At 45.8% G+C, this 24,438-nt stretch overlaps 2 long non-coding RNA genes across 3 annotated transcripts in view; one reads left to right on the top strand and one right to left on the bottom strand.

Moving 5' to 3' along the window:
• Positions 1–24,053, top strand: part of LOC106729098 — a 407,792-nt gene extending 383,739 nt beyond the window's left edge. For both annotated transcript variants that reach the window (XR_004322440.1, XR_001365377.2), the window contains exons 6-8: positions 20,910–20,997; positions 22,251–22,375; positions 23,317–24,053. This is a non-coding gene — a long non-coding RNA (uncharacterized LOC106729098). The remainder of the gene's footprint in view (positions 1–20,909; positions 20,998–22,250; positions 22,376–23,316) is intronic.
• The window catches only part of LOC116665776, a 69,530-nt gene that overhangs the window by 4,728 nt on the left and 40,364 nt on the right, over positions 1–24,438 (bottom strand). The window lies entirely within an intron of this gene.

Genomic DNA, 24,438 nt, shown 5'->3' with positions numbered 1-24,438 from the left:
GGCTCATAGTACTGTGATCTTTTGAACACTTAAGTCAGATTGTGTCACCTCTCTGCTTTAGGCCTATTAATAACCTCCTGCTTTACTTTAAATAACCTCCTTAACATGGTTGGTAAGATCCTGTATGATCTGACCCCTGCTTATGGCTCCATACTTACCTCATGCTTCTTGCCCCTCTTGTCTACTCAGTTCCTCTAATAGGTTCAAACATGACAAACTTCTTCTGCCCTCAGGCCCTCCTCACAGCCTGTTCTTTCTCATTGAAGCCCCCTTTCCTCTGCTCTTCCTACTATGGGCTACTTGTCATCTCTCGGGTCCTAGTTGAAAAATGTTACCTCCATAAAAGGCTTTCCATGACCAGTCTAGCTCTTATCCACATCCGTACTGAAGTACCTAGTTTGTCCCTCCGTAGGACTGACCATAACTTAAAATCAGTTATTTATATATTTACTTGTCTAATACCCTCCTGGTCCACGGGGCTGGAAGCCCTAGCACGGCAGACAACAGGTCTGTCTTACTTGTTGATGTGTGAACCCTACACCCAACATGTGCTGGACACGGAGAAGGTGCTGGGAAGACATTACGGAAGGGCTGAATGTGTGCGTGAGTAAGTGTGTGAATGAAAGCACAGGCCCCTCCTTCCCCTGCGGTTTTAGGGGAGCCCGGCAGCAAAGCCGTTCCTGACAACACACTACAGCAGTGGTACTGCGAGCAGAGCCCAGGGCACTCTGCCCCTGCAGAGTGACCATTTCGGAAATTAGAGAAAGCTGTCCATAAAAATGTTCCTTTTGAGCTGGTTTTGGAGAACGAGGAGTTTTTTTTATTTTTTCCTAAGACTCTGCACAGCAGGGGACTTTAGGCAGAGGGAGTAAACAATAGGCTAGATTAGACAGAAGACAAATACCTTTTTAGTATAAGTATGTCCCATGTAATATTTGTTGTCCATCTGAAATTCGCATTTTATTGGGCATTTGTATTTTATCGAGTTATTCTACATATAATCTAGAATGAACCAGCAAGAGCACAGCATCCTGAGGGAAAGGTGAGGGGTCCATGGAGCTCAGTGTGTCTTGGGGAGCACGGGATGCCAAGTGCAGAGGCTCAAGGGCTTTGCTTTGTGAAGGTACCCAAATGTTGGGCCAAGGAACGCGGCTTTCATTCTAGGAGCAATGGTTTATAGACAAGCAAGTAGCCAGGTCAGGTCTCTGCGCACCAGTCCCACCTTCTTCCACCACAGAGAGTTCTCCCGTCTGGATTGGAGCTGGCGATACACATTCCGCAGTAGGAACAGCAGTGTGGCTCTTTGGTTTCATTGTACTGTTATTTGTGGGGATTGATCTGGGTTCCAATTCTGTGTGAGCTGGGTCAGTTCCTTCCCCTCACTGGTTGTTGGCCATCCCATCGCTAAAATGAAAGGGTTGACCAGATGCCTTTAAGGCCCCTCTGAGCTTAAACAGCTTTGAGGTCTTATTTTGAGGCCCTACAATCCATTCTCGTGCAGTATCCAGAGAACAACGGTGAGGCAGAGGCTTCCGCGTCCACTCTCAACGGCCTGCCGGTGTGCTGTCCGCCCTCCCTCCTTGGACAGTGTCGTAGGATGGGCTCCCTAGCAGTGGAGCCTGAGGCAGGGAGGGTTCTCGTGCAAGTGACTCACTGAGTGTATTTAGGAAAAGGAAACTGAGGGAAGTAAAAATAGGGCAAAAGAAAGCAAGCTAAGAAAGGCTATTTTCGTAGCTGGAGGCTTGTTTTCAGCCTGATCTCATGAGAAGCTCTGGAGGGGTGTGGTCTCACCGTGGAGTGAGGGGCCCGGGGTTTTATACTTTCATACCAGTCATTCATCGGCTGTGCGCTGCCCCTGTGGGGGCACAGCCTGGGAGCCCCCTCTCAGTCCACGCAGGTCACGTGGCTCCCATCAGTCATGGGCAGTTCCGAGAAGGCTGCGGCTGGGAGCCAGCAGCAGCCGGCGTTCCCAGCCGCTGGGAGGTGGGCACCCTGAGCTGGGAAGGAGGATCTAGGCGAGTAACTGAAGGTGTCTGCCACAGGGCCTGACTACTCAGAGAACTTCAGATGTGCAATTGGAAGTGTGAGTAAATAAGAGCCTATGCAGGGAAGAACAAAGACTAACATATTAGGTGAACAATTTCAAGGCCCACGTTTTTGTCTGGGACTCACTTTCTACATGAAAAGGGAAAATTGGATCACATTTTCTCTAAGGAGTCTGTCATTGCTCCAGGATCCACAGGCTCTGGAGTTCAGCTGCCCTAGTTCGAACTCGAGCTCTTCCACAAGTGTGTCTGTGTTTGCCCAGATGAATGCTCTTTGGATGTTAGTAGTCAGAGACTACAAAACCATATTCCACCAGGTTGAGCCTCATCTGTAAAATGGGAGCAAGCAATAACAGCACGCACTGCACGGTTAGTACAGAGGTGAATGGGCAAATGCATAGAAAGTGTTGAACCTGCAATATCCTCTTCCTGTCCCTGTTATCAGTCATGCACACCTTAGAAAGAAATTTAGAGCATGTTGTCCTGGGGAATTTCTTAACAAGCTCCATTTTTTTTTTTTTCTGATTGAGGAGTGAAGGCATGTTTTCTTACCACTTAATAAGAAAGAAGAAATTTAAGCAGAAATATCTGCAGCTGGGCTGGGTATTCAGGAACAGAGTTGAAGGTCTTGCCAGGGCTTAGGAAATCTACCACAAGGCAGTCACCGTTTCCCTAACCCTTGTGCTTTCTAAGCATCTTCAGAGGGTGTCATGGGAGGCTTAAGGGAGTGGGACCGACCTGGATGCAACTTGTTCTCAGCATATTGCCTTAGAAAAACCGTACGCAGATGGGCTTGTGCTGATTTGAGGAAACAGAAGGAAAATAATTCATGGTTTCAAAACTTGACATTTTTTATCTTCCCACCAGATATGTCATGTGTACTATATTTGCTGCACTTCTTGGCCTGACTTGCTCAAGCTTTCTCAAGCTCAAGATTCAGGAATTATCCTTGACATTTCCTCCCAATATCGTCATGACAGGCAAAGAGGAGGGGCTCTGTGGGGTAGCGAGAGATGTGGGCTTTGGAGATGCCCAGACCAAGGTCTACAGGCTGGCTCTGGTGCTGAGTCATCATGTGATCTTGCTCAGGTCTCCTCTCCCTGAGCCTGACTACCCTCATCTGTGAAATGGGAACAGTCCCTGGTTCCCAGGGGTGACACAAGGACCAAGGGCAGGTCTATACAGTGCTCAGTGAGGCTGCATGCATAGTGGGTCCTCCTGTAGTATGACAGGAACTTATTTAAGTAGCCCTCGTGAAGTTATTCTCAACCCTAAGAAAACTGTTCAGAGTCTTACAGCAGCACACGTTAGAGGCAGAACTCAGACACGCGGCTCACGTGGAGGGAGGGTACTTAGCACTCTGCTCTCCTGCTGCCTTCCTCCATTAGCTCCTTCTCTCCCCACCAAGCTTTGCAACTGCACAGCCGTGATCCCTGGGTCTCATGAACTGACTTCCTATGGAGAGAATTTTCAATGGTGACCTGTAAGAATGATCACATGAAGTGACTCTGACCTGTTAGCACCGCCAGATCTAACAATGAGGAAGAGGACCCAGAGGCACAAGCTCCTGTCTCTGAGTGACGCAGCCTGGGAGGGAGGCTGACGTACCATGTGACAGAAGTGGGAGCCTAAGGGGGAGGTGGACAGATTTGGACCACCTGTGTCTGTGCATCACTGTGCCCGTGGGAGCCTCCACAGAGGCTGGCAGGTGAGGGAAGGAGGCTGAGTTGGGACCAGGACTTGGGGAGCCCACCCAGTGGTACGATTGGGTGTCAGGTTGGGGTCCCAGGTAGCTATAAATCCCACTAGTCCATGGGGGAGACTACATCCGTACATGAGGTGGCATCAGGGGAGGTAATTCAGCACCACATAGCTTCAGGCACACCTTGGCATTATTGCCCCATCGCGGTTCCTTCTCTCTCTGAGCCTGGACCAGTGCAGGGCACAGGGTCTTGGGGTGCAGAGTACCAGTCTTGCCTTCCTGGGTAAGTGGGGTTGCCAAGGTTCAGTGTTGTCAGAGCCCACTTCTCGGCTCCAGGTTCCCCAGTGGAGCTGGAGCATTCAGCAGAGGAGGCACGAATGTGGGGGGCCCCAGTAGGAGGAGGAGGGAGCTCACGCCAGGCACAGTAGGGTCTGGCCCTGAGGAAATGACCCACCAAGTGACGCATGGAAGGTGGAATCTGTAGGCTCCACATCCTTACTTCTGGACCTTCTGTATTTTCATCAGAAAGGCTCGGGGTGACTTTGCTGCCACTATGCCTCTGAGCCCTGTCCTCATTCTTCTCTTCTTTCCTGTCTCTCAGTCTGTAGTTTTCTCTCATTCCCTTTGGAATCCAGGCAGGTCCACCCTCAGCTTACGCCAGCATCCTGGCTCACTTTCCCAAAGCCTTCCCGGTGGAGAGGAGGAGGCCATGCTCCTTCTCTGCCATCCTTGCCCCACTCTCCTGTCGCCGTCTTCCCCACACCCCGAAGGGAACGGTTTGGCCTTCATCCTGGTGGCATGAACCCCCTACCCCCGCCCAGCTCCCCAGCCTCCTCAGGACCCCACCTCCTCCTCAGCCTTCCCACATCATGTCACACTGCCTGCATCTACCCCCCCGCCCCGGGGATGGCGACCGTGACCCCAAACTGTCAGCTCGCTCTTTCACGCTCACTTAGAGCGCATCACAGACATACTGTGCAAAGAGCATCCACTTACAGAAGCATCAACGTGCGGTTTGGGGGCTGTAAAGGACAAGTGCACTCCTGTCTTCTATCGACCGGGAAAGGAGGGCTGCACAGGTCCCCCAGCCTGAGAGTGCGCCAGCGCTGAGCCCCTCCCGTGACTGCAGCAACTTATGCTGGTCATCCGTGCCCCACGCGCCCCTGGCCCTGTGGCAGCCTGCTGCTGCAGAGAAGTCTCTGTCTCTTGGTCCACCTGCCTCCACGCTTGTTCTTTTTGAGCCCTTTAGCTCCATTAAAATTGGAACAAAAAACACACTCCTACCCCGGGCAGTTCCCCCTCGGACCTATGCCCTGCGCCCCACCCGTTGCATCTGTCTGGTTGTCTTTCCTGAGCCTGTGTGGCTCTGCTTGGGTCCCCAGCCCTCCGTGACCACCTGTTCCGGGTATGCACTGTGAGCGTGGCAGGGAGGGAGGGTCACATCACGTCAGAACACTGGGGGGGCTCCGCAGTTCTCCCCCTGGGACTTTGCTCCCAGCCCCCGGCACAGCACGGCCTCCTCTGGTTCAGCAAGTCCCTTCCTGGGGCTGTTCTGCCCGCTCTGCTCCTGCCCCCGCTTCGCTCTGCGTCCACCCTCCTCCAGCCACGGTGAGCGTCCTGCCGATCTATCCCTGCTCTAAGATGCTGTGTCTGTGCCCCCGCTGCGCGCCTCTCGCTGCTGTTCCACCGTCCTTCCCTGAATATTTCCTGCTCATGTTCAGCATTGCCCTCAGGGGTCACCTTTTAGCGAGAGCCTACCTAGGCTCTGCGTCACTCAGTCCCTCTCAGTCTGGGCCCCCCTCTGTGTCCTGTAATCTCCATCTAAACGCCTGTACAGCAGGATGTGGGGATGGCCAGAGCGCGGGCCACTCTCTTAGTCCGTCCTGGACACTGTAGCCACATGTCACTGGCTGAGTGGCTTGTAAACAACAGACATGTACTGCTCACAGTTCTGGGGGCTGCCAAGTCCAAGCTCAGGGCGCCAGCATGGCCGCCCTCTGGCAAGAGCCCCTCCCTGCTTCGTAACGTGTGCCCCCTGCAGTGTATCCACACGGTAGGTGGGACTGGGGAGCTCTCTGGGGCCTCTTCTATAAGGACACTAAGCTCATTCCTGTGGGCTCCACCCTCGTGACCCAAGCACCTCCCAAAGGCCTCATCATGCTGGGCATCAGGGTTTCAGCATACAAATTTTACAGGGACACAGACATTCAGACTCTAGTGCTGCCTGAGCCAAGGCCATAAACACCGCCAGGCCTCAGTTTCCTCATCTGTGAAATGGAAGTGATAGCAGGGCCCATCTCCTACTGTGGGGCACGGCCTTGATTAGGTGATGCCGTGAACAATGGATGGGCTTGGCCTGGTGCCCAGCCCACAGAAAGCTGGGCCACCCCCAGCGAGTATTTGTAGTGCCTCATACAAGGGCCTGGTGATGCCTGTCCCATCCCCCCAGGGCTGAGCACAGGGCTTAGCAGGAACTAAGTGCTCAAAACAAAGGGAATGGACAATGAAGGATACGGTAAGGAGAGGCACAGTAACCATTACAACGAAAATTATAGTATCTGGTTGAAAGCAATGGGGCAAACAGGCTTGTCTTTTTGATTGTATAGCAGTGGTCTGAACAGCAGTGTAAGGATCTTTTATTCTTAGCCTTGAAGACAGATTGGTTCAATCTGTCCACACAGTGAGCATGAGTGTGTGAATGTTGAGTGCGTACATATTGGGTGGGGGTGGTTTTCTGGCCTCATAGCGCTGACTGAAAACCCTTGTCTCCCAGGCATGCAACAGCCAAGGGACAGGCCCCCCAGGGGTGGGTTTATCCCAGGGTCAGGGGCTGAGGGAACCTGGGCACGTGCTGTCCTTCTTGTCCGAGGGGCTGTGGTTTGGGAGTAAATACCTGCAAGGCTGCTGGGGCCCCAGGCTGCCTCAGGCCTGGGGACTGATGATGGGTTTTGTCATGTCTCTGAATAATTGAAGAGCAGCTTCCATTTGTGGGGACTTGCTTTGAAGCTATCACAATGTATTAGTGGTCAGGCAGGCTGCATGTGGGAGAGTTTAAAAGGTGGTAGAGAAACCCACAGCCAAGAAAGTAAAGTTGAGCACCATAAATAATTGTGGAAACAGCGTTTCCTGAAGGCACACCTCCCAGGCCTGCTTGCATATGGGCACCACCTCATTTCTTCAGCAAAGCCGGCCCAGGATGATCTGGAATGCAGGGTGGGCAGACAGGGGTTTGATGTGCCTCTTGAGGTCAGGCAGTTTCCCAGGTGTGGAATAATTCAGACCAGGGTTTCTCAGATGGAACCGAGGAGGTGACCTCATGGGCCACAAGTCTTTCCTCTCTGAGCCTCAAGCTTTTATTTTTCTGTAAAATGGGACTAAAGGTTTAGGGCTTACCCATCTTGTAAGGTAGTGATGATGGTCAAATTGGGTGATGAATGTGGTGTAAAAAATTAGCATTTGGGCTGCTGTAAGGAAGTGTCACTTGTAGGAAGAGACGTGACTTTGCCCCTCCTTTCACTGTGTGTGACCCACAGCATTTCCTTTTCCTCCTGTAATTTGGTGAACAGTGAGAGGTGGGTATTTGTCTCAGGAAAAAAGGGATGATTGATAACAACTGGAGTAAACCAACTCCAGAAGTCTACAAGGTGGGGGGGGGGGGTCCCTGGAACTTCCAAAAACGGAACTAGAAATTCTCCCCTTGCCGAACCCAAAGGAAAGGTGGGCAGGAACCAGACGTCACTCAGGATTCGGAAATAATGGCCATTTACAGAGTAAAGCTACTAAATTATGCCCAGCCTACTGTCATTATAATATGATTATAGGTGACCCAAAGGAGTGAAACTAGCCAAAACTCAAATGAATGACCCTTAGTGTCACCATGTGCGGAACCAAACATCAGCTGCCAGTGACAGACTTTACATGAAAAATTATGGGAACAGATACGTCCCGTGCTGGGTGTCTCTAAGTTTACTCAAATAATGTTTTTTTAGTTGTAAACAGTTGCCGATAAGATAGGTAGGTAGGTGGATGAAAGGTAGAAAGGAAGGGGGGGCAGGTAGGTAAGCTGATATAAATAGAGCTAGAATGAGCTATCTTTTTTTTTTTTTTATCAACTTCCAACCTTTCCTTTGATCAAAGAAATGCTCATACATTGAAAAGACAGAGGAAGAGCCTTGCATTCAGAGTTGAGGAGTTTGTAATAGAATTCCAGGGTGGACAGCTCCTTAAAGCCCCGTGTGTGTGCTCACGCCTGCCTGTGCACATGCGTGTGTGTCCTGTAAAATGAAGAGGTCGGTCCAGATTCATGCATAAAGCCTATCCCAGCTTCATCAGCCTAAGATCTACTCATGACAGGGGGGTTTAGCTGGGAAATTCTCAATACCAGAACTAGTGTCATGACATAGCTAACGGAGCAGCCGTCATATATTTTAATTACGGTGAGAAAGCAACTTTTTGATAGAATGGGTGAGTGCAAACATTTGGCAACTTCCTACGTGAGTGCAAATGAAAAGCAATTATATTAGGGCTGTATTTTTCCCTCAAGAATGACTTCCTTTGTGTGACAATAGGAAGCTTTCAGGAAATTATTCTTTCTGGCACTGCTGGTGTTTAAGCACCAGAATGAACCTGCATTCAGTAATCTAAAGTAACTTTGTTTTCCAAGTTAATTAATTGAATGATTCTTGATGTTTGACGATGAAATATAACATGAGAACAGCATCAGGCAGTTCTCTCCTTTAACTGAAAGAAGAGTCTTGTCGACTCCGTTTCATATTAGTGCTGCCATCATTATCAGAAACAGAGTAAGCAGACAGGGAGGTGATGGGTTTCTTTGGGTCAGACATTTTTTTTCCTATGCATAAAATAATCCAGACTAGTGCGTCTCAAATTTTAGTGTTCGTTAGAATAATCTGAAGATCTTTGTAAAGTGCAGAATATCATCCAGTAGGTTTGGGATGGGACCTGAGAGACTGCATTTCTAACAGTCTCTCAGGTAAAGCAAATGATGCTGTTCATCCGGGAACCCACTTTAAGATCTTGATATCTGTGTCCTTATCTCTGTATTTAATGGGGGGTGGGGAGAATGAACAAAGTTGTACACTGCTGGGGCTGTAGTGGGATTTTGTTAACCATCTGCCAGGACCCTTTGCCCTGTGCATGAAGCTTGGGAGCTCTTGGTGAACTGAGCTGTCGACCACAGCCGTGGCTGAAATCAGAAGTCAAAGGGATGTTACTCTGGGCACAAAAAGCATGGGAGGGAGAGGGAGAGAGAGAGGGAGAGAGGAAGAGAGGGAAAGAATTTCATAGATAATTCTTTTTGTTTGTTTGTTTAAGTGGAGTGAGAGTCTGCAACTTTCTACATCCTAGTTGAAAGCAGAGAAGAAAACCTTTTTATTTCTTCTTGAATCTTAAAATTTCATTTTTTGGTTTCCATCTTTCTTAAAGGATTTTTTGTTGTCCTGTTTATTTCTAAAATGAACTTTTGTTTGTTTCTAATTTTGTTCCACTTTATCACTGCAATTGTGATTATTCTAAATCCTAATGTTCTAGCTTCTGTAGTTCCAAAACTGTTCTTCTAGCTCACTTTGCAATGCTAGGCTGTATAGTTTTCGTCTGTTTTATGGGCATTTCCTTTCCTTCACTGGAGGAATGTTATTCTGCTCCTTACTAACTTCTCTTACTTTAACTTTCTATGAGAGTCAGCTACGATCATTTTCTCTTGATCATTCTTATGCAAAATTAATTTTCCTGAACTTTTAGGAGGTTTGGATGAGTTGGGGTAACTTTTTTAGCTTCCTGCCTCTAGTGAGCCCTCTTATGTTATTTTCATGACGTCTTCTAAAATCTGGTCTCCTACTCTGAGAGTTCTCAGTCTGTTCTGCTGTTTCCAGCGCATACTCTTGCTTGCTCTCATGCAGACCCTCTCCCGCAAGCTTTCTCTCCCCGCTTCTCCCTCCCTCCTTCCACTCCCTATTATCCCTGTGTTGCTCAGTTTGAATTCTCTTGACTAGTTTCCTCTCGTTGTGGCATTTTGTCCTAAAAGGGAACTTCAGTTTCAGCCCATTCAGATCTTACCTTGCCTTGCTCCCCAGCTCCCTGACCTCATGATTAGAACATGCAGAACCTTTCCTAGTTTGAGCTGCTCTCATGAGTGCCTGTTGCCTCCTTTTGGGTTTCTGTTTTCTCAAGCTCATCCGATACCTCTTCTTCTCAGGTATTTGTTGCTGCCAAGCAAGGCACGTAGCCTGGGTGCTTTGTCCCTTTCTACTTATAGGTGTCAAGATATCTTATCACCTAGTGTGTTTTTTTTGTTTGTTTGTTTTGGTTTTTTTTTGTAGATCTTATTTGTGGATTTTGGTTTTGTTATTCTAGTCATTTTGTTTTCATGGGGTGATTATGAGAGATTTTAGAAGTTCTCTTTTATTACAGTTCTCCCAGAATTTCTTTATCCTCTCTCTTGAAGGATAGTTTAGGAGGACATAGAAACCTGCATTGTTACTTCTTTCCTCAGTGCCTTATTCTATTGTCTCCTATATCTGTTCTTGCTGATCAAAAAAATCTGCTCATTGTCTAAATGTTGTATCTTTGCCAAATATAAAGACGAAATCTTAAGAGCCATCAGGAGGCCATTAAATACAGAGGGAAGAGTACAGGGTGTGTTTGCAAGGTAGACTGGGGTGGAGCAGATTGTGGGCAAGTGTAGTGGGAAAGGTATGCTGGGACAAATCTGGAGCGTGTTGAAAAGCAGGTAATGAGTTGGCATTTGAACAGTTACACTTCTCATGGATGTATTAGTATATGACCAATTTAAGTAGGATCAGATTTCTGCCAAAGTAGTAAACATACAAACAAAAAAGATGATTTGACTTAACAAGAATGACTAGTGTCTGCTGGGCCTGATTTTTTTTTCAATCATTCCGCTACATTACTCAGTGCCATGAATTCATCTCAGAGTGAGAGGCACACCTCCAAACTAATGGATTTCCTTGATCCACATTTTAGTTACACTGAAAAGTGATCTGTGTGAAGGATGTCACTGAAATGAAGTGACTTTTTTTAGACTTGAATTAACTTTCTAAATAGCGATAACCCTTACAGGCCGGGGGAAGAGGTAAAACAATGTTTTATGGTCAGTCACACCTCTGCTTCCATGGGCTGACATAGAACTTCAAAACCTAACAAGCGGTTGTTCACTCTGTGGCATCATGGCAAGGCAAAAAGTGGCCAGAATTATGCATTTACCAACCTTTCTTCCACCTTGATCACTGTGATCAAGCAAAAGGATGAATTAGTGGCAACCCTTGATCCTAAGAGTGAATCGGCATTTACCAAGTCCAGAGAAGTCTGTTGGGGAAATTAGACTCCTAAGTTAATTAAGACCCTTTGGGGAATTTAATAAGCATAAGAAGCAACTTATAAAGGTATGCAGGACTCTTACTGCATGTATCTAAAAACAAAATTTGATTTTTATTTTTTGAGGAGCCAGGAACCCAGCATACTCCCTAAGTTGGAGAGACAAAGGTGAGTCTGGGGAAACCAAGGCAGCTAGAGAGAGGCTATAGCTCAGAGGTAGAGTGGAGGCCTAGCTAGCATGCAGGAGGCCCTAGGTTCTAATGCTAGGAAGGCAAGGCCCTCCTTCATCTTCCCATCACACTTCACTTCTAGTGGATCAGCTCACTAGCAGTCACGTTGGTCCCAAGATGCCACACAGCAAAGGCTTGAAGGGCAAGGACAATCCAGGTTTAACTGCCAGCACCACCACTTCCCAGGTCTGTGACCTTGGCTTTCAGCCTGGGACTCTCAAAAGGTGTTAGCACCGTCCTGTTGTTGAAAACCCTATTAGGATGGTGGTACAAAAGTCTCTACCTACAGGTGTGCAATAACATTCCTGCTTCCCTTGGACTGTTAGCACATCTCCATATGTCCTGGTGCTGCTGCTGAGAGTGGAGTCAGGACCCCGAGTGACTGGACTCAGCAGCTTACTCTGCCACTTGCCCTTTGACCTCTGCCTGTTTGGATTTCAGGCCCCTGTCTATACTTGGGAAGGGTGGAGGCAAAATGGGGCTGTCTCCTGGAAGCATTAAAGGCCTGTGCACCCCTTAGCAGAGAGTGGCAGGTGGCTCAGAGTCAGATCTCAGTAGAAAGGAAGGAAGGAATTCGACCCTGGAACAGATGCTCTGAAGTAGACAAAAGGAAATCCAGATACAGATGCTTCAAAACATTCAGACTTAATGAAGGTTCTCAGGGCAGTACCTGAGTGTCAGCTTGGTGTCTGTACCCTTGTTACTGATTCACCTGAATGTGGCTTCTACCTATGAGGTCAACTTGGGAGCTGGAGCTGGAGCATTGGCATGGGTGTTGGTGGACTCCGCGTACTCAGAAATCCTCATAGAACTGGATTGAAATAACCCTCGTTCCTATGCGTTGGGCTAACTGGCTGTGGTTCCAAACACAATCCCAGCTTCATGACTGCCTTGCTGTTCTCTTAGGCTGTTAAAGGAACACTCTAAGTGCATCTTTTTTTTCTCTCCTCACTTATGAACAGCTGTTGACCAAAGATGTCTCTTTTGGGATCAGAGAGAGTTAAAGGAGGAGAAGTAGGGTTGTAAAATATTCTTTGACATTTCAAATATAGTAAGTGACAGAACATCCGAATCAGGAAGTGGGATTCCCCTGACACTAGGCTGTGAGGCTCAGCGGCAGTGCCAACTCCCTCATCAATTTTAGGACTCACAAAGCCAAGCTCTGTCGTTCCCCACACCCCGGCAAGGCTATCTTCTTTATGGCTGTGCAACTGTAGAGGCTCGGATGATTAAATACATCTAATGGGCCTAATAGAACACAATGGCATCTGCTATTTACTTGGGGGGAAGTTAGGGGGGAAATGTGTGTGGGCCGGGGATCATTTATGCAGCATTTAACTAGGGCTGGGATGGAAGGGAGCTGGAGGTGGAACGTCAGTCAGGCCTGAGCATATGGGAGTATTTTCCAGTCATTCATAGGACAGGCTCTGTGTTGTTCAGACCAGGGTAGAAAGGAGAGACGGCAACTCACACGAGGCAGGAGGGAAGGGAAAGAGCATTTATGGAGCATCTACCACATACCAGGAACTAACCCTTGGCTTCTACATGTTGTTTTTTTCTACCATGATACAAAAACTCACTGAACAGCAACTTAAAAATTTGCCATTTTACATGCAGAAAGAGATCCTTAGTGACCTTGAGACTTATTTATTCCTTGAAAGCTAGAAAGTGCTAGAACTTTCAAATTTACATCTGCTTGAACCCAAGGTCAAGGAATTCCCACTTTGGGTAATTTAAAAAATACTATCATTATAATATTAAGGCTGTGGATGAAAGAAGCAAATCATTCCACATAAAACTAATGCAAATGTGTTCTCCAAGTGGGTATTAATTTTGGCTCTGTGCTTCCTGGAAGGGAAGTCAGGGAGGGAACTAAGGCATGAAAATATTTTGCAGAATTGATAAGACCCTGTCAACTCTGAAGACAAGGTGGTTACAGTTTGTCTGGTACTGTCATCTTCAGACTTTATGTAGCTTCTCAAAAAAAAATAGGCAAAATCATTTGGTCCATTTATATATACTTACATAGACCCTCTCGCTCCAGCCCTACTCTCCCTGTAAGGCCCACCTGAAACTCCACCTCTCTTGGGTAGCCCTCCTGGACTGCTTCAGTCTTTCTGGTGTCTCCCAGTTGTGCAACCCACAATTTTTCCTCTTTGTTGAGCTTTGTTGAGATATACTTAACATACAACACTGTGTAAGTTTAAGGTGTGCAGCATAAGGACTTGACTTACATATTGTGAAATGATTACCATAATAAATTAAGCTAATGTCTGTCATCTCATATAGAGACACGCACATACACACAAACGTTTTTTTCCTTGTGATGAGAACTTTTAGGATTTACTCTCTAAGCAACTTTCAAATATACCATATAGCAGTGTTAGTTACAGTAAACATGTTGTACGTTACATCCCCAGTACTTAGTTGTCTTATAACTGGAAGTTTGTACCTTTTGACCATCTTCACCCAGTTCCCTCATCTCCCGACCCCACCTCTGGTAACCCCAAATCTGAGCTCTTTTTCTATGTATAGTTTTTTTTAAAGATTCCAAATGTGAGATCATGCAGTATTTGTCTTTCTCTAATTCCACTTAGCATAATGCCCTCAAGGTCAATTCATGTTGTTGCAAATGGCAGTATTTCCTCCTTTAATGGTTGAATAACGTCCCATTATATATTTTATATGTGTGTGTGTGTATATATATATTTATCTAGATAAAGATATTCTATCACAATTTCTTTAACGATTAATCTTTCAGTGAGCACTTAGGTGGTTTCCACATCTTGGCTATTGTAAATAATGCTACAGTGAACACGGGGGTGCAGATATCTCTTCAACGTGTGTTTTCATTTCCTTTGGAAATACACCCAGAGGTGAGATTACTGGGTCATAGGGTAGTTCTAGTTTTAATTTTTGGAGGAACCTCCATACTATTTTCCATAGTGGCTTTACCAATTTACATTCCCACCAACACACTAGGATTCCCTTCTCTCCACATCCTGGCCAGCATTTGTTATCTCTTGTCTTTTTGATAACAGCTATTCTAACAGATGTGAAAATGATATCTCATTGTGGCTTTGATTTGCGTTTCCCTACTGATTAATATGTTAAGCACTGTTTCATGGACCTGTTGGCCATTTGAATATCTTCTTTGGAAAAATTTCTATTCAGGCCCTTTGCTCATTTTTTAATTAATTTTTTTTCCTATTGAGTTGTATGAGTTTTTTAAAAATATATTTTAGGTACTAACTCTTTACCACATGTATGATTTACAAATATTTCTTTGAGTTCTATAGCTTGTTTTTCATTTTGTTGATTGTTTCTTTTGTTGTGCAGGAGCCTTGCAACTGGATGTAGTCTGACTTGTTTATTTTTAAATATCTAAAAACATCATTTCTAAGGCCCATCTCAAGGAGCTTTTTTCCTATCTTTTCTTCTAGGAGTTTTATAGTTTCACGTGTTTCATTTAAGTCTTTAATTTTTTGTGAGGGGTAGAGGATAGAGATATAGCTTTATTCTTTTACAAGTATTTTTTCCCAGAACCATTATTGACGATACTGTCTTTTCTCCACTGAGCGTTCCTTGCTCCCTGGTCAGTTTAGTTGACCATACATGCATGGGTTTTTTTCTGGGCTCTCAGTTCTGCTCCATTGTTCTGTGTGTTTGTTTAATGCCAGTACCACATTGGTTCAATTATTGTAGCTTTATAATACAGCTTAAAATCCGAAAGTGTGATGCCTCCTGCTTTGTTTCCTCTAAGATGAGGAACAAGACAACAGTGCCCACTCTCACCACTCATAGTGAGCCCTAGACACAGCAGACAGAACTAAACCAAAAAAAAAAAAAAGTAAAGGCATCAGAATTATAAAGGAAGAATGAAAACTGTCTCTGCAGATGACATGATTTTTCTGTATAGAAAATCCTGAAGATTCCACCAAAAAATGATTAGATCTAATCAACAAAACCAGTAAAGTTGCAGGGTACAAAATTAACATGCAAAAACTAGTACTATTTCTATTCACTAACACATTATCTGAAAAATAAACTGTTCTCATTTACAATACATAGTATCTGAAACAATAAAATATTTGGGAATAAAATTAACCAAGGAGGTGAAAGATTTCTACACTGAAAAGTACAAAACATTGACAGCAATTGAAGAAAACACAAATAAATGGAAAGGTGTCCTGCACTGATGGATCAGAAGAATTAATACTGTTAAAATGTTCAGACTACCCAAAGCCAGTTGTAGAGCCAACACAATGCCTATATCAAGTTTCCAATGGCATTTATTTTTTTTTTACAGAAGTTAAAAAAAATCCTAAAATGTATGGCTTTTCTTATGTGGAGGTGCATTCCTTCTGTGCCCAAATATATTAAGAGTTTTATCATGAATGAATGTTGAATTTTGTCAAAAGCTGTTTATCTATTGAGATGATCATGTGAGTTTTTGCTTTCATTCTATTTATGTGATATATCACATTGATTTATATACATTGAATCATCCTTGCATTCTAGGGGTAGATCCCACTTGATCACAGTGAATTATCCTTTTAAGGTACTGATGAATTCGGTTTGCTAGTATTTTATTGAGAATTTTTACATCTGTATTCATGAGGGATATCAGCCTGCAGTTTTCTTGTAGTATCTATTCTGGCTTTGGTATCAGGTAATGCTGGCCTTATAAAATGAATTTGGGACTGTTCCCTCTCATTTAATTTCTTGGAAGAGTAGATTTGGCATTAATTCTTTATTAAATGTTTCATAAAATTCACCAGTGAAGCCATCTGGTTCTGGGTTTTCCTTTGTTGGGTTTTTGTTAAATTACTAATTCAATATATTTACTGGTAATCTGTTCAGATTTTCTGTTTCTTCTAAGATACCCAATTTGGTGTATAGTTGATCACCATCTCTTATAATTCTTTATCTTTCTGTAGTACCAAATGTAATGTCTGCTTTTTCATTTATGATTTTGTTGATCTGGGTCTTGCTTTTCCTTGATTAGTCTAGTTAAAGGTTTGTCAGTTTTGCTTATAAAAGCTAAGAGCTGGTTCTTTTCTATTGTTTTCCTGTCCTCTATGTGTGCTCTAATATTTGATATCTTTTTGTTTCTTAATGTGGGCATTTCCTGTTACGAACTTCCCTCTTAGAACTGGACTTGCTGTACCCCATAAGTTTTGGTATGTTGTGTTTCCAGTTTCCTTTGTCTCAAGGTACTTTATTTCCCCTTTAATTTCTTTTTTGATCCAGTGGCGGTTCAGAAGAGTGCTGTCTGATTTCCATGTTCAAGAGTTGACCAGTTATCTCCTGTTATTGACTTTTAGGTTCATGATGTTTCGGTCAGAGATACTCAGTGTGATTTGTAGCTTCTTAAAGTTTCTAAGACTTGCTTTGTTGCCTAACCTGTCATCTATCCTAGAAAATGTTCCACGTGCACTTGAGAAGAATGTGTGTATTCTGCTGTTGTAGGACAGAATGTTCTGTGTATGCCTGTTAAGTCCACTTCATATATAGCATTGTTCAAATCCACTGTTTCCGTATTGATTCTCTGTCTGGACAATCTATCCATTCTTGAGAGTAGGCTGTTAAAGTCCCCAGCTATTATTGTATTGCTGTTTATTTCTCCTTTTAGTTCTGTTTTTGCTTGATATACTGAGGTCCACCAATGTAGAGTGCATAAATATTACAATTGTTAGATCTTCTTGAAGGAATGATGCTTTTATCATTATATAATGACTTTTTCTCTTTTACTATTTTTAAAGTTTATTTCATCTAAGTATAGCTATCCCATTTTTTATTACTATTTGCTTGAAATAACTTTTTTCATTCATTCACTCTGTACCTGTGTTTAAAGCTATAGTGAGTCTCTTGTAGGCAGTATATTGCTGGATCTTGATTTTTTTAAATGCATTCAGCCATTCTGTATCTTTTGATTAAAAAGTAAATGGAGTAAAATTTCTAAAGTAATTATAAATAGGTAAGGACTTATTGCCATTTTGTTAATTGTTCATTGCTGCTTATCCTTTTTTGTGAGTATTTGTAAGCCTTTTGGTATCAGTATGCTTTAACTTGATTATTGTTTTGTGTAATTACTACAGGTTTTATCCTTGTGGTTACCATAAGGCTTATAGAAAATATCTTAAAATTATAACATCATATTTCAGTGTTACATAACTGTAATACTTCATAGCCAATAATAGATTATTATAGTTACGGTTAATTTTTTTACTACATTTGTTTTTAGCTTTTAAACTAGCATTGTAAGTGAAGCATATTTGTTATTGTATTACAAAATCTATCTTTGATTATAAATCTATCATTACCAGTAAGTTTTATGCCACACCTTATGTTTTTATAATTTTCATTAGTGTTCTTTTACATCCAGCCTAGAAATGCTGTAGTGTTTCTTGCAAGGCAGGTCCACTGGTGATGAACCCCTTCCCCTTGTGTTTGCTCAGGACAGTCACTATCTCTCCTTCATTTTTGAATAATTCTTGATTAACAGGTTTTCCTTTCAGTGTTTCTATATATCATCCCATCTCCTCCTGTCCTGAAAGTTTCTATCGAGAAATGCTACTCCAGTCTTCTGGAGGTTCTTTCTCGTGTAACTTTCTTCTTTTCTCTTGCTGCTTTCAAAATTCTTTGTCTTTGACTTTTGAATGTGTCTTACAATAATGTGTCTTGGTGTAGTCCTATTGGGGTTCAACCTGTTTAGGGTTCTTCTAGGCCTCGTGGATCTGGGTGTCCATTTCTTTCCTCAAGTTTTGGAAGTTTTCAGCCATTATTGCTTTAAATATACTTTCATTTTCTCCTCCTGGTATCCCTATAACATGGGTATTTTTTTCTTTTAATTTTGTCCCCTTTGTCCTATAGGCTTTCTTTGCTCCTTTCATTTTTCTTTTTGCTCCTCTGGGTAATTTCAAATGCCCTGTCTTCTAGATCACTGACTCTTTCTTCTGCATGGTTGAGTCTACTGTTTAAGCTCTCTGTTGAATTCTGCAGTTTACTCGGTGTATTTATTTCCTTTGGGACTTTTGTTCATGAATTGTTTTCCTAATTTCATCTTGTCTGTGTGTGGTTAAACTTTTTTAAGAGGGTTACTCTGAATTCTTTGTCTGACAGTTGCTAGGCTTCCGTTTCTCTAGGGTCAGTTATTGGAGCTTTATTCGCTTCCTTTGGTGGCGCCACGTTTACCTTCGTGTGTGTGCTCCTTGGCTTCTGACAGTGGGTATCTGTGCATCTGAGTGAGCAGTCTCCTCTTCCAGGCTTGACCGGGCCACTTGCTTGGTTTTCTGGGCATCCTTGGGCATGCGGGGCTTGCTGCCAGGGTGTATCTGGGCAAGGCTTCTGCTTGAGCTCTGAGGGGGGAGGTGTTGCCACGGTTAGTTCGGCTCCCTGCCCACGTGGGGTAGCACCGCAGCTCTGCTGCTGCCTGTGCTCTCTGGTCGGGCGTCCCACCTGGGACTGGGTACTAGACTCAGGAGGCAGGGCTGTGAATTAGCTTCCCTGCCCTGACAGGGTTTCAGAAAGGACACCACAGCCTGCACTGGCCCATTGTTTGGGGGAGCTGAACCAGGCAAGGCTGTGCACTGAATTTCCTGGCCAGAAAGGCCACCATTTTGCTCTGCAGGTCGAGACAGCCCTGGGATTTGCTTCCCATTCGGTGTCGCTCTGAGCGAGGCTGTAAGGCGGGCTGCAGGGCTCCCTGGGTGCTCTGTCTAGGTCGCCTGCTGGCAGACTGACAGCAGCAGCTTCGTTTTTCTGCCCAGGCAGGGCCCTTGACAGGGTGTAAGGTTTGCAAGGCTCTTGTTTGGAGGCCACGTTAGGCAGCGCTATCTGCCAAGTCCCCTGGCCTCCACAGCCGCTGTCCGAGCTCTGCAGGTGGGCAGGGCCCTGCCTGGGTCCCTGTGGCACTGTCATCAGAATGGCAAGGTGGGCCACGCAGAGTTCTGGGAACTCTCTAGGTTTCCTTGCTGGGTTGGGCTGGAGGCTGTATTCAGCTTTGGGTGGGACCAGACCTTAGCTTCCCTGCCCAGTCAAGCTGCAGAATCGGCCCCAGAAAGGTCTTTGAAGGCTGTCTGCTAAGCTGTCTGGACAGGATGGGCCACCGTCTTGACCCTGAGACACAATGTTCTCTGCTCAGGTGCCGCCGCAGTCAGGGCTGCAGGGCATGCTACCAAGGTTCCCGGAGCTCTGGTTAGCGTCCCTGGTCAGCAGTGTTGGGGGCTGTATTCAGCAGTGGGCAGTGCTGCAGACTAGCTCCTCTGCACAAGGAAGTAGGGCGAGCCACAGAATAGGCCCCAAGGTTGACTGGACTCCCATTTGGGGATCTCGTCAGGCAGACTTGTCCATCAGACTCTTCGGCCAGGCGGGGTCACTGGGCTTGTGTCTGCAGAGGGGCAGGACTGCTGGCCAGGCCCTCTGCCCTGGCGTTGCTGGGCCAAGCAGTCTCCAGGTGCTTAGGCTTCCTGGTCGGGCAGGGCCGGGAGCTGCAGTCCGCGTTGGTTAGGACTATGAATGACCTCCCCTCCTTGGGGGTGGAAGGGGCTCAAGGGCCAGTAAAGCTTTTCAACTGATGCCCCAAATCAGGCAGACCTGTACCCCACTGCACTCCCTTTTCAGACTGCACCACGCTGTCTTGGCTCGGCTAATGAGTGAAGCTGGTGGTTAAGTCTTCTACTTGGATGATGATGCAGGTAAGAACTCAGTCTGCCAAGATCCAAGAGCTGGTCATTCAAGCTCCTCCCCTCTACTCCATCACAATCTGACTCTCAGTGGACAAGACTGGAGTGGGGGCTCCCTAGAAGACACCCACCATGCTGGGGGCTCTGAATGTCTACTCTGGGCCTTCTCTTCTCACTGGAGGAACCGTAGGTTCCACGGGAGCCCTCTTGTGTTGTAGTACCAGCCTGGGGCGGGATGACGTGGTCAGCACGTAGCTGTTCCTCCTACCCTTCTGATGTAGTCTGCCTTGCTCTCTGTGGTGCTGGGGTGCTTCAGCCTCTCTCCCCTGTTTGAGGACTTTCTCAGTGATGTCTTGTCCATGAATAGATGTGAGCTATTCTTCTGTGAGGGAGGGATGACTCAGGAACCACCTCTGTTGCCATCTTGATGACATCACTCCCACCCCCTAAATCACACCTACACAGCGTGTTCTGGTCTCCTGACCTCTTCATTCTTCTCTATTCTGCTGTTTTCCATCCTGTGTCTCAGGGGGGTTCCTGATGGCGGTGAAATCACTTCAACCTTCATATGTCTCCATTACAAAGTCTAGTCAAGATGGATGGCTCACCCACTGCTGTTGGAAAGTTCTGTTTTCTTTCCCTCTTGGAGACCTGATGCCAGCAGGCAAGTGTAGCTTCCGTGTGAATAGAGTGTGAACTAAATTCTTGATAAAATTGTAATCTTCCAAAGAATGCTACAAGGGAAGCTTGATGAGTAAACAGGCCGCGAAAGGAAAGGTGGGCTTCCTCGCATCGTTCAGCCAGTGGGGTGCAGCTCGAGCTGATGAGGAAGGCGCCTCTACCCCCTGGCCTGCCCGTTCTTTATTGTGCTTTTCAACCCTTCCTCCATCAGGTCTTCACTCAAGTGTCAGCTTCAGAATCCTCACCTGGCTGTTTACGCGAAAAGGGCATCTTCTACTCACCTTCTGTCTCATCACTCAGTATGTATTTTTTCATCAAGACTTGCTCTGCATGATTTCACTAATTTAGTCGTTTACTTATTTATTGTCTGCACTTCCTCTTGAATTTAAGCTCCATGAAGGCAGGGATTAACTCCTTTTCCACTACACTGTCCTCTGTGCCTCAAAATATTATTGTGCTCCCCCCAAATATTGGGGACAAAGTGAACTATGCCTTAGAGAACAGTATGTGGTTCCTGCCTGGTGTAAGCATCACCTGGGATCACCATTATGACAGCACAATTAGAAACGCACAGCCTCGTCCTACATCTTGCATTGGGAACGCCAGGTCCATTAACCTGCCACTCAAAGACCCTTCGCAGTCACCAGGGGAGCTATAAACATCACTGATGCTGGTCCCACCCTTGGGTGTTCTGATTTAATTGCTCTGGAGTACAGCTAGACTTGGTCTTTTCTACAAGCTTCTCAGGCAATTGTAACGTGCAGTCAAGGCTGAGCACGGCTGCCTTAGAAGGTTTTCAGACCTGTGTGCACCCTCAGAACTGCCACTGGGGGCGGGGAAGGTGACGCATTGCAGCTCCTGGGCTCAGGGTGTCTTTGAGCCAGAGTACATATGGAGTTTAGACACGCTGAGATACAAGACCTGAGGGTTCTGTGGGAAACCTAAAAAAGGAACTCTATGGGGAGACAAACTCAAGGAGAAACCATAAGCAGTGGGAGAAACTAAACCCTGCAGCCTGCTTACCGACCTAGATGTGCTCACACACCCACTCAGTACTGAGGACTTGATGACGCTCAGTCCACACGGATCCAGTGAGGACCAAAACCAGTGATGATTTCATCCCGAAGGGAAAACGCCTATGGAACAAACGTCCCAGGGACTACACTAGCTGGCCAGGTTAATTAAAAATGGCTCCAATAATTAGTTTTGCACATTCAGTTTCTTTGTTATCAGTGCAGGTGCTTTTCATAGAAGGGACAAAAGAGCCTAAATGACGCCTCTCTGTCCCTCCTCTGAACCTGTGTTCTAAAAAACGCATCCTGCACTCAGAGGGTTCTCTGGGTTTAAAATCATCCCTTCGGCGTACACAGCCCCTGATGTGCTGGGTGATGCCTTGAGATGAGGAGACATAAAAGTGGTGTACTGTTCCGTCTTTTGTTCCTGTTAACACTCCCAGTGGGACTTTTTAAAAGAGGGCCGTTGTTTATTAGGATGGTTTCAAGAATGTTATCTAAAATGAATGAGAAAATAAATACCTTTCTTAATAATTTAGGTTTTTCAAAGAGGCGTGTGCAGAGAAGGCATTATGAATGTAACAATCAAGACACAGGAAGTGGGTTGTAACCCTGAATCTGCCTCCCAGAGTCTCCACTGCATCAGCCCAGGCTGCCGTGAGGGGTGAGCAGGAAGTTCCGGGGGGGCACTACACAGGATAGCAGTGTGAAGACGACGCCTCATTTGATGATGCTGGGAAGGACTTCAGTCGAGGTGGCCGGCCAGGCCTGTGCTATGTGGCCCTGTCCCCCCTGGTCACAGTGGACTGTTCCAGCATACAGACACAGCCCAACCCTGGCCAATCAAATTCTCCCTCCAGAAGATGAGAGTATGGTGACGCACAGTCTGGGAGCCTTGGGGACGCAGCCACCGTGTTGTGTAGCCTCGAGCAGGGCCCCGCTGCACAGCTGTCTCGGGGTGGGCCCGTTCTGCAGCCTGCGCTGTCCAGCGCAGTAGCCACTAGCCACACATGGGCGCCGAGCATCTGAAGTGTGGCCACTGTGACTGAGGAGCTCAGGTTTTTAATTGAGTTAAAGTATTTTTAAATTTAAAAGCTAGTATCTCTTGTACTGGACAGCACAGCTCGAGAGCCCAGGTTTCTGGCCTGCAGCTTCTATTAAGGAACCCCCTGGAGCCTCTCTGGTTATCTCCTTTGCCAGGCTTCGGCTGTTGCATCAGTTTTGCAAGACACCCCAGGAGCTTTTCGATAAATCCCCCAATTTATTTTAGCGAGCCAGAGGAGCCTTAATTAAGATAGGGTGTTAATTAAGTTAAAAGCTGACGTATTGTTCTTTTGTGGAGGGGTGTCTGTCCATCACGTGGAAACCATACAGATGTGAAGGTGAGGGGAGCTCCTCTTGCCCGTGAGTATGCTATGGAAGTAGGGATGAAGAGGGTGGATTAACTCTTTAAAGCCCATCTAATCCCGTAAGCAGACTATCTTACGGAGTCACAGGGCAAACCTATTTGAAAGAATTACCTATGTCAGAGAGTTAACATGAGCCAGCATCACCCGGGGGATCTGGAAACTCTGAGCTCACATTCTACCTTTTCCTCTTTCCCAGATGAGATGGTGACGAGCTATGTAGCCGCTCCAAGGCTCAGCAGCCTCCTGATTGTAATAAGGAAGCCTTGGAAGCCTTGAAACTAGACTGTCATCAAGGTCACTCTACCTCTCCCAGACTGTGATAAGCTATAAGCTGCGAGGGCCTGGCCGCTGTCTTAGTCCCCGTTGTTGACGGCATCTCAGATCTGATCCAGAAGGCATGTGGAAGCTTCGTCTTGAAGCTGTACCAGATTTGGACCAAAGCCTAACAACGTCCTGAGGTTGCACAGGTTGTAATGACAGGTGATCATTCCACTGGGAGTGTCCTAGTTTGACATTTGTGGGCACAGTCTGACTGTGGGTGACCTTGAGCCGCTTCTCCACGCCATGAGCCTTGGTTCCCCCATCATAAACAGTAAGACAAACGTGGACTTTACACTTTAAACACTGCAACCATTATCCCAGGAGAGTTCATACAGCCCTCCTAACAAGTCTGTGAGGGAGAGATCCTCGTCTCACCACCACTGCCACATCATTGTCATTCCCTTATGTTATACCAAGGCTCAGAGAGATGGCGCCAGCTGCTTCAGATCCCACTGTTAAGTCAGTGGAGGAGGCAGAATTCACAGCCGGGTCTTCTGACTCTAAATCCAACACTTAGTAGAGAAGAACATCTGTATCTGCTTTAAAATTTCATGGAGGCAGATGAAATACCATATGTTTAATACTTGGGAGAGAAAATGCGAAGCAAATAAAGTTTGCATTTTAAGAGATGAGAAGGGCAACTGTGTCATTCTTTTTTGAGTCTGGATTTTAAGGTGTGTTCTTAAAAGTTTGGTGCTTGGATGATACGTACAGTATAAAAATAGACTAACGAATATGGGGAAGTCTGGAGAGCAGACCTTACACGTAAGCCAGATTGGCGTGGTCCTACGTTTAATTATGGACAATCCTTTTGGCACCTAGCATACTCTATTGTTCTCACTAAATCCTTACAACAGCCCCGTGTGGTCAATACTATAATCCTTAATTTTAATGTGAAGATGTTTTGATAGAGAAAGGCTAAATGACTTGTCCCAGGTCACAGAAATAAAAGTTGACCAAGCCAAAATCTTGGTGGTGGCATCTCAGATCTGCATGA

The sequence above is a fragment of the Camelus ferus genome, chromosome 9 (genome assembly GCF_009834535.1).
Source record: "Camelus ferus isolate YT-003-E chromosome 9, BCGSAC_Cfer_1.0, whole genome shotgun sequence".
In the NCBI taxonomy this organism is placed as follows: domain Eukaryota; kingdom Metazoa; phylum Chordata; class Mammalia; order Artiodactyla; family Camelidae; genus Camelus; species Camelus ferus.
Note: the sequence above shows the minus strand (reverse complement) of the source record. Positions and strands in the feature narration are given on the sequence as shown.